We start from the raw sequence: 8612 nt of genomic DNA, 5'->3' as shown, positions 1-8612 counted from the left end.
TGTAACCATTAAAGACCAGTTGCTGTCCCTTTCATAATAATAAATTAAAATATCACTCGAAATCGTGCTGGTTTCAGATAGCACAAATAAAACCCAAAGACAAAAAATAACGACAACCAAAAGCACAACAAAAGAGCCCCCCTAATGCTATCAGTTGGGTTGTATATAAAATTGAGAGGCTACTTGGTGATTATAGAAAAGCTTTGTGGCTGCTTTTCAAGATGCAATTTTTTATTTCCTTGCAGAAAAAAAAGGGAAAACAGCAACCCGCAATCAACCAATGACATATACTTTTGGAAAGAAGATGAGAAGGCAAGTAGAGGTAACATATTTCTTTCTGCTTATTTGGTTGCTTGAAGAACTTGTGTTATTACTAAACCAAGCCCTCAGTATCTCTCTTCACCATTGTCTGAAAATGTGCATGTTTGAGGTCAGCAGGCCTGAGTAGAAGCCAGTGAACTTGACTTCAATGGCTCCCTATGCTTTGGCATTTTGCAGGCCTTTTTAATATAATGACCAGATAAAGTGGCTTGGAGCCATTCTCCTGCCTACAGTGGGCAGCCCAGTGCCCTCCTAAAGATTTATGACATAGCTTCTTATGATCTCTTAGAGCCTCTTGCTGTGAATTTTGGCTTCTTAATCAACCAGCTCAACTGGTCCTCTGGGCCCTAGTTTTCTGCATGATATTACTGATGGCCCTCTGGGAAGATCACATGATAGCAATTGTGTTCCCACAGGCTGAAGAGGGGAGTTTTGATCTTGAGTTCTGTAACCACCTTTGTGGCAGGGCCAAGTTGTCATGGTACTCCACCTGTTTCTAGTCCCTCATTGGCATGGCTCCTGTTCCAGAACTTCCTTGTTGTTATCAAGACAGGAAACAAGATTCAGTGTGATGCCTGCACCATGGTTGGACAGTAGGGTGGCAGGTTGCATACACACAAGCAAGGAAAGTCACAGGCTATCCCTGCAGAGTGACTCGCATCCCAGGTACCTCCAGGTTCTTTAGGTATCCATGGATCTGACATCCCTGAGGTTGTCAAGGGGCTGGGTAGTACAAGGTGAACTTATGAGGGAGTTGATGCCCCCTGGGTGATCTTTCCCAGTGGGCTACTTCTCCATTTTTCTCCATAGTTAGCTTTTAAGGAGAAGCAGTAGTTTCATAGGATCTCTCAGAAGATATCTCCTGTGAGTTGTGACCAGCCATGTAATGCTTTAATTTCTTCCCACCTCACTCTTCTTTCAATCCCTCACTGGCATCCCTAGGATTGTACTTTCCAATAAAATGTACTATGATAGCTTTTGATTCAGAAATTGTTTTTAGTGAAACCAGCCTAAGATATCCTATCTAATAAAAAAGAAACATGGTAATTAGCCATAACTTCGCTACCCTTCCCATTGGCTAATCAGCAAGATATGCAAATTAACTGCCAACCAAGATGGCGGCCGGCAGCCAGGCAGCTGATGTGAACAGGGAGGCTTGCTTGCTCCAGTGATGGAGGAAGCCAGGTTCCCCACCTGCCTCCGGCCTCTCAGTTGCTCTCTTAGAAACATTGTTACAAATATACAAGCTAAACAAAACCCAAGAAACCTGAGAAAAGGACAGGTTGGGAGCTTCAGTCACTTGCCAGCCTGAAAATGGCCCTCAGCCCCTCACCCAGACTGGCCAGGCACCCCAGTGGGGACCCCCCCCCTGAAGGGGGTGTGACCAGATGCAAACAACCATCATCCCCTCACCCAGGCTGGCCAGGCACCCAAGCGGGACCCCCACCCTGATACAGGACACCCGTCAGGGCAAACCAGCCGGCCCCCACCCATGCACCAGGCTTCTATCCTATATAGTAAAAGGGTAATATGCCTCCCAGCACCGGGATCAGCGGAGTCACAAGGCCTCCTGAACCCAGGATCAATGAAGCAGCGAGGCCTCCCGGCACCAGGATCAGCAGAACTGCGAGGCCTCCCGGCCTGTGATCAGCAGAACCACAAGGCCTCCCAAATCCGGGATCAGCAGAGCCCCGAGGCCTCCCGAATCTGGGATCAGAGGAGCTGTGAGACCTCCCAGCACTGGGATCAGCTGAGCAGTGAGGCCTCATTGCCCCGGTGTCAAGCAGAGCTGCAAGGCCTCCCAGCACCGGGATCAGTGGAGCTGTGAGGCCTCTTAGCCTGGGATCAGTGGAGCCACGAGGCCTCCCGAACCCGGGATCAGAGGAGCTGTGAGGCCTCCTGGCACCGGAATCAGCGGAGCCACGAGGCTTCCTGGCCCCTGGAGCAGCGTGACAGGTGGCAGTGCCCAAACCCTCTGATTGCCCTGCGGCTCTGTGTGTGACAGGGGGCGGGGTCACAACCTCCCTATCCGCCCTGCTCTGTTTGTGACAGGGAAGGCACCCCAACCCGCTGATCGGCCCTGCTCTGAGCCTGATAGGGGGTACCTCCCCAACCCCCTGATTGGCCGGCTCTGTATGTGACAGGGATAGTGCCACAACCCCCTGATCTGCCCTTCTCTGTGCGTGACAGGGGGTGGCGCTCCAACCTCCCCATCGACCCTGCCTTGAGTGTGACGGGGCAGCACCCCAACCCCCCAATTGGCCCTGCCCCAAGCATGACTGAGGGCGGCATCACAACCTCCTGATCCACCCTGCTCTGTGCATGACAGGGGGTGGCGCCCCAACTCCCCAATCAGCCCTGCTCTGAGCCCGACCAGGGGCTGCGAGGCAGGCACCTAGGGATTGAGCCTGCCCTCTGCCACCCGGGAGCAGGCCTAAGCCAGCAGGTCATTATCTCCTGAGAGCTCCCAGACTGTGAGAGGGCATAAGTGGGGCTGAGAGAACCCCCCCCCCCCCCCCCCCGGCCAGTGCACAAATTTTTGTGCATCGGGCCTCTAGTAAAGCCTTATATTAGGACAAGGGTATGCAAGCCAACCTAAACTGGAATATTTGAGTTGCCTCAAAAAAATTATATAATTATGGGGATAATGAGTTGAAATTTTTAATAGTATTTACCTAATTCAAATTATGAGAGGAATATATGTTTGTTATGTAAAAAATCATAAAATACAGACTTTATTATTAATGAACTCATGTTCTGTCTTCCTCTGTGCTTTTCCTCCTCACTCCACAATCCTAGCACATGTTCCTCTTATTAATGAGAGAAGGTTCTGATAGTCATTCCCAAAGAAGCACTAGGGAATTTCTCATTGTCTTTTCCAGGGAGAAGTGCAGAATCTTTAGAAACACTACCCGCAAACTCCAGAACTAGAAGCGGAACGGACAGCAACATCAGGCAGAAGAGACCAGTGAGTGAAGGAGATAGCCTGCTGCTGACCTACTTGGCCTGTGCACAGGTTGTATTCCAGATTTATTCAGGGTGTGTACACATGTGTGTCTGTGCGCTTCAGAGTGAATGGTGAGGGGCAACAGCAAGAGAAAATCGGGAAATTTTGCTGAGTTGTTATCTCCACATCACCTTCTTCATTTTCCAATCAGCTCCCACTGAGGCGGAAACAGAGATTTGGAACATAGTGAGTTGCTAGCATCACAGCCTTCAGAGAATGCCCTGGAGCCATATATCAAATGATTCAGGTCCAAATGAGCTCACATTTCTACCTTTGTCAAGTGAGGCTTCTGTGACTGCAGGGGTCTTTGAGACATGTTCAAAAATAAATGCAAAGGTTTAGCGAATTTGCCAGAATGCAGACCTTCACCTTTTAAATCGCTTTAGTACTGATGGAATGTGTGGTTGCTGGACAAAATGGACTTGAAATATCATCGAGAAAGAAAAATAAATCAAGACATGCTTCCTTCCGGTGTCTTGCTCTGAAAGCGGGGATAAAAGGCCCAGAAATAAGAGAGGGTCAGATCTGGGTTGTATTTATAACAGCAGTGAATGAACAACAGCAAAAATCCATTCCCTATCTACAGAGCTTGAAGGGCTAGAGAGATCAAATCAGATAAATAACAGAAATTCTAGATAAAAGGAAGATTGCCCACAGCCCAGACATCCCGGGCTCTAAAGAGACTGCATGGGACTCCTGAAAGCTGGTGGGAGGATGCTGAGAAGGGGCAGGAAAAAAGAGAGGATAACTGTGTGGGCTGGCAGCTAAAGTGAGGGGCTTAGTAAGGCCTCAGGCTTTCCATCTCCTAATTTTATTTTTTCCCATTTGCTCTTGCATTTGAAACTCAAGGATTTTTATAGGAAACCCTCAAGATTGAGTGGCTGTTATTGTGTTTTTTTCTAAAATATATTTTTTATTGATTTCAGAGAGGAGGAGAGATAGAGATAGAAATAGAAACATCAATGATGAGAGAGAATCATTGATCGGCTGCCTTCTGTATATCCCTACTGGGGATCAAGCCCACAACCCAGGTATGTGCCTTGACTGGGAATCAAACTTTGACCTCCTGGTTCACAGGTTGATGCTCAACCACAGAGCCATGCCAACCAGACCGCTGTTTGTTTGTTTTTAAGTTTGGCTCTTTTGGTGGTAAGAAACAGAGTGTCACCCACATTACCTGAGAACAAAAGTTTTTCTGTAGGGACACACGTGGATAGAAACAAAGGAGTTATTAGGAAATAAACAGCTCTAATGACTTCCTACTTTCTCTCTCATTAGCTTCATGGTCTCTCCACCCTCCTAGAATCCTCACTTCTCCATGAACCCATTCTCTGCAATCATTTTTTGCTACCACCTGGATTTCTAGGCATCTTCTTTGATTTTGCACCATGTCCTTGGCTTGCCCTTGAGTCATTGTGAGTCCTCTGATCCTGGTTCTCTTTTTTGAGCTGTAGTTCCCAATATTAAATCATCATCTTAGCATTCCTTATTTTAACTTTAACTAAATGATGTATGGTTGTCTGCTTTTACATCCAATCTATTGTGGTCAAAGAGTAGAATCATGTAATATACAACATAGTCACCTCGGCAGCAGGTTCTGGGAGCTGGGAAAGGATCTGGGAGAGAAGGGGTAATCAACAACCGTTTCCTCCAGACTAACAGGCAAGCTGGATTCTGAGTAAGAATGTGCACTAGCTGGTTTTGGTTAAAGGTGTCATTAGTCCAATTACCTGTGTGGTCTGGGTATGGGCATGGCATATGCAGCAAGAACTGGGAGAAAGGAAGGAGCCAATATGTGTCAGTAATCCTTTATGATCCAGACACTTATAGGGACATATAATTACTTTGTAGTTAGATAGACCAGCTCTGGGAAAAGAACTTAAATTCATCAAGATTCAATTTTCTCTGCATTAAAACAATAATATCTACCTTACCAAGTAGCCGTGAGGATTAAATAAAAGAATGTATGTGAAAATATATGGTACATTGAAATGTTTGCTTGGGAACAGTAAGGCATGGGTTAAGAATATACAAAGGCTCTGAAATCAAACTAAACTCAAATCCTGGCTCACGACTCATTAGCTGGACAACCTTGAACAAGTTAGTCAAGCCCCTAGTGAGATTAATGGCAGTGAATGGCATAAACCATATTCTCAATAACTATTTAGTGTTTTTATTATAAGTTTTAATGTTTATTTAATATTGAAATAAATTAGTATGTATGCAAGCCTGTCAGGTGGAGAGAATGAGAGTAAGGACTGACTTGTTGCAAAGTTTGACAAGGGCCACATCATAAAAGACCAGGGTAGCAGTGTTGGCACCCAGTGTCTTGCATTAGGAAAATGCAGATCTGTGGTGCAGCCAGCCTGCAAAGGTCTGTCTCCAGATTTGTTGGATTAAATCCATTCTCCATGCTGCTGCCTGAGACATCTTGCTAAACTTCAGATCTGAGCATAATGCTCCCCAAATAGAGCCCTCCATGGCTCCCAACCCCTGCAAGTAAAGTTCAACCCCCTTTGCATGGCATTTGAGGCCCCCAGGATCATTCCAGGGCTCTGTGGGTCCCTGATGCCACAGCTGGGCCACCAGGAAACCGTTCTTCCATTTCTGCTGCTTTGTTTCTCCTATTGTTGAGACAGAGCTTCGGGAAGGTAAAAGGGACAGATGGAGACCAGGTTATGTGCTCACATCTCAGCTGCCAGACAGCTGGGAAAGTGAAAACCTCCATTTTCATCTTTCAGGAAAGCATGAGATGTGAATCACTTTTTCCATATTCCAAATATAAATGGTGGCTGATCTTTCAGGGCTATTCGTATTTGAATGAAGTAGGAAGTTTTCACCACACTATATTGACTTCACAGGCATTTTGATTCCTTCTGTTTCTGATTTGCCTTTATAAATAATAAAAATATATTAGTTAACATCTAATTCACATGAGATATTATTGATAGAAATAATCAAAGTAAAAATATTGGTAACAGCTAAAACTTTAAGTGGTTAAATGTGTTACAGAAGAAAAAAAAGAGTAAAGTTAAAAAAAACCTCAGATATCAATTGGAGAAATAATGGTTTTTGAAGATATAACCAACAAAACCATCAATGGTCAAAACTAAGTATATTAAGATATTGACATTATTGATGAGTGAATAAAATCGTTTTGAAAAAATTTATAAATGCAAACTTGTGTAAAGAAAATTATAATTTGTGTAAATAATGGCCTCCAAAGATAACTTACAGCGGCAGGAACTATTAACATTCAATTTGATGTGGACAAAAAAGAAATCAGTGAAAGCTCTATTATAAAAAGCATACATGGAAAGCGGTGGATATTCATGAAAATAATTTTAGTAAAATGGAAATAAAATTGGCAAAATATTACTAAATGGAAAATAGGTCAAAAATTAAAATGATGTAATCATACCGTGTGTGTGTGTGTGTGTGTGTGTGTGTGTGTGTCTGTCTGTGTGCACGTGCGGCATGTGGTCCCGCACCCGTGCGCCTGCTCATGTGTCCCTTAGAAAAATTCACCAATATTGATATAATTCTGGGTACATATTTATATTTACAAATATTGAGTTTAAACCATTTTAGCCTCACTACATTTTGATTGAATTGAACAACTGTCAACCAGAAATTGTACCACTTACTCATTTATTGGCAACGACACTTTAAAAGTACTTATTTAAAGTACTTTTAAATAAGTATTTCTCTGAACCCAAGATAAAAGGCAGGGATTTATTCATATCTTCTGAGTTGATAATTAGATTCTGAGAGCAAGCTGCTATGCAATGTGCTACCAGTATGAGAGGGTTTCCACTGGGGAGGACAGCAACTGTCACTCTATTACCTGGAAGCTTTCAGAAAAGCCTGCGCTCTTCAAGGCTCTGAGTAAGCAACAGAACACAGTGCAGACAGCTTCTGGGAGTTTCCCAAGGGGTCTCCAGCTCTCTTCTGTCATCCCCTCAAAGAATTTTTCCTCTCTGTTGCTGAGAACACAGACAGGACTGAGGGATCCTGGGGGTCTACCCCCTATAGTTGGCAGTGCAGTGGCATGCATATGATTTAGAGCCTTACTGTTTAGAAGTAGGATGCATGGGGCATCTCTTCATTGTAGCCCCATGGACACTGCCTGCTGAGATCCATTTCTGCACATCTAACAGCATGTACTAAGATCTCTTTGTAAATGCTTCATTGTGACATGGACACAATGAATGGAACAGATGTGGTGGGCCAACCTCCAGGGGTTTGTAATCCAAGGCATAAGGACAGACAGCAGGAACACAGTTGAGCGCTCAGGCATAACCTGCAAGCCAGGGCACAGGTATGACAGTTGGGACTCACACAGCGCTGGATGGAAGACTGTTCCTTCTTTACAATGTCTGCTGCATTTTACCACAGGGATCCCTCCAAGGCTCCTTGACATAGCTAACTCTTCCTGTGCATTTCTAATAGGATCTGATTTACAAAAAATGTGTTGAAAACTTATGCAGGAGCCTATTGACTACATACAGCTCATGACTTTGTTCTAGGGAGATGTAACCAATATCGAATAGTCCAATAAAGAAATGTGAACTTGTATTTACATTATAAGCAACCTAAGAGGCTCCTTTCAATGTGCATAAAACCTAGTTCATTTCTGTGCCTAGCTGAACACCTGGCTTGTGGTAAATGGTCAACTAATGCTTATTATGAATAAACTAGAGGTGAACTTGTATTTACATTATAAGCAATCTAAGAGGCTCCTTTCAATGTGCATAAAACCTAGTTCATTTCTGTGCCTAGCTGAACACCTGGCTTGTGGTAAATGGTCAACTAATGCTTATGAATAAACTAGAGGCCCGGTGCACAAAAATTTGTGCACTCGGGGGGAGGGGGTCCCTCAGCCCGGCCTGTGCCCTCTAGCAGTCTGGGACCCCTCAGGAGATAACGACCTGCTGGCTTAGGCCTGCTCCCGGGTGGCAGAGGGCATGCCCAATCCCTAGGTGCAGCCCCTGGTCGGGCTCAGAGCAGGGCCGATCGGGGAGTTGGGGCGCCGCCCCCTGTCATGCACAGAGCAGGGTTGATGGGGAGGTTGCAGCGCCACCTCCTGTCACCCACAGAGCAGGGCCGATCAGGGGGTTGGGGCAGCTCCCCAATGTGACTCACAGAGTAGTGCCGATAGGGGAGTTGGCGCACCATCCCCTGTCACCCACAGAGCAGGGCCAATCAGTGGGTTGGGGCACCGCCACTGTCACACTCAGGGCAGGGCCGATGGGGAGGTTATGGCTCCCCCCCCCCAAACACA

The 8612-nt window shown here is 45.4% G+C and overlaps 1 long non-coding RNA gene across 1 annotated transcript; it reads left to right on the top strand.

Annotated features, from left to right (window-relative positions):
- The first annotated feature begins 242 nt into the window (after positions 1-242).
- Positions 243-3337, top strand: LOC107183876. The gene is made up of 2 exons (XR_001514687.1): positions 243-322; positions 3204-3337. It is a non-coding gene; the product is annotated as an uncharacterized LOC107183876 (long non-coding RNA).
- Positions 3338-8612: the final 5275 nt, after the last annotated feature.

Source organism: Myotis davidii, unplaced genomic scaffold (assembly GCF_000327345.1).
Source record: "Myotis davidii unplaced genomic scaffold, ASM32734v1 scaffold79, whole genome shotgun sequence".
In the NCBI taxonomy this organism is placed as follows: domain Eukaryota; kingdom Metazoa; phylum Chordata; class Mammalia; order Chiroptera; family Vespertilionidae; genus Myotis; species Myotis davidii.
Note: the sequence above shows the minus strand (reverse complement) of the source record. Positions and strands in the feature narration are given on the sequence as shown.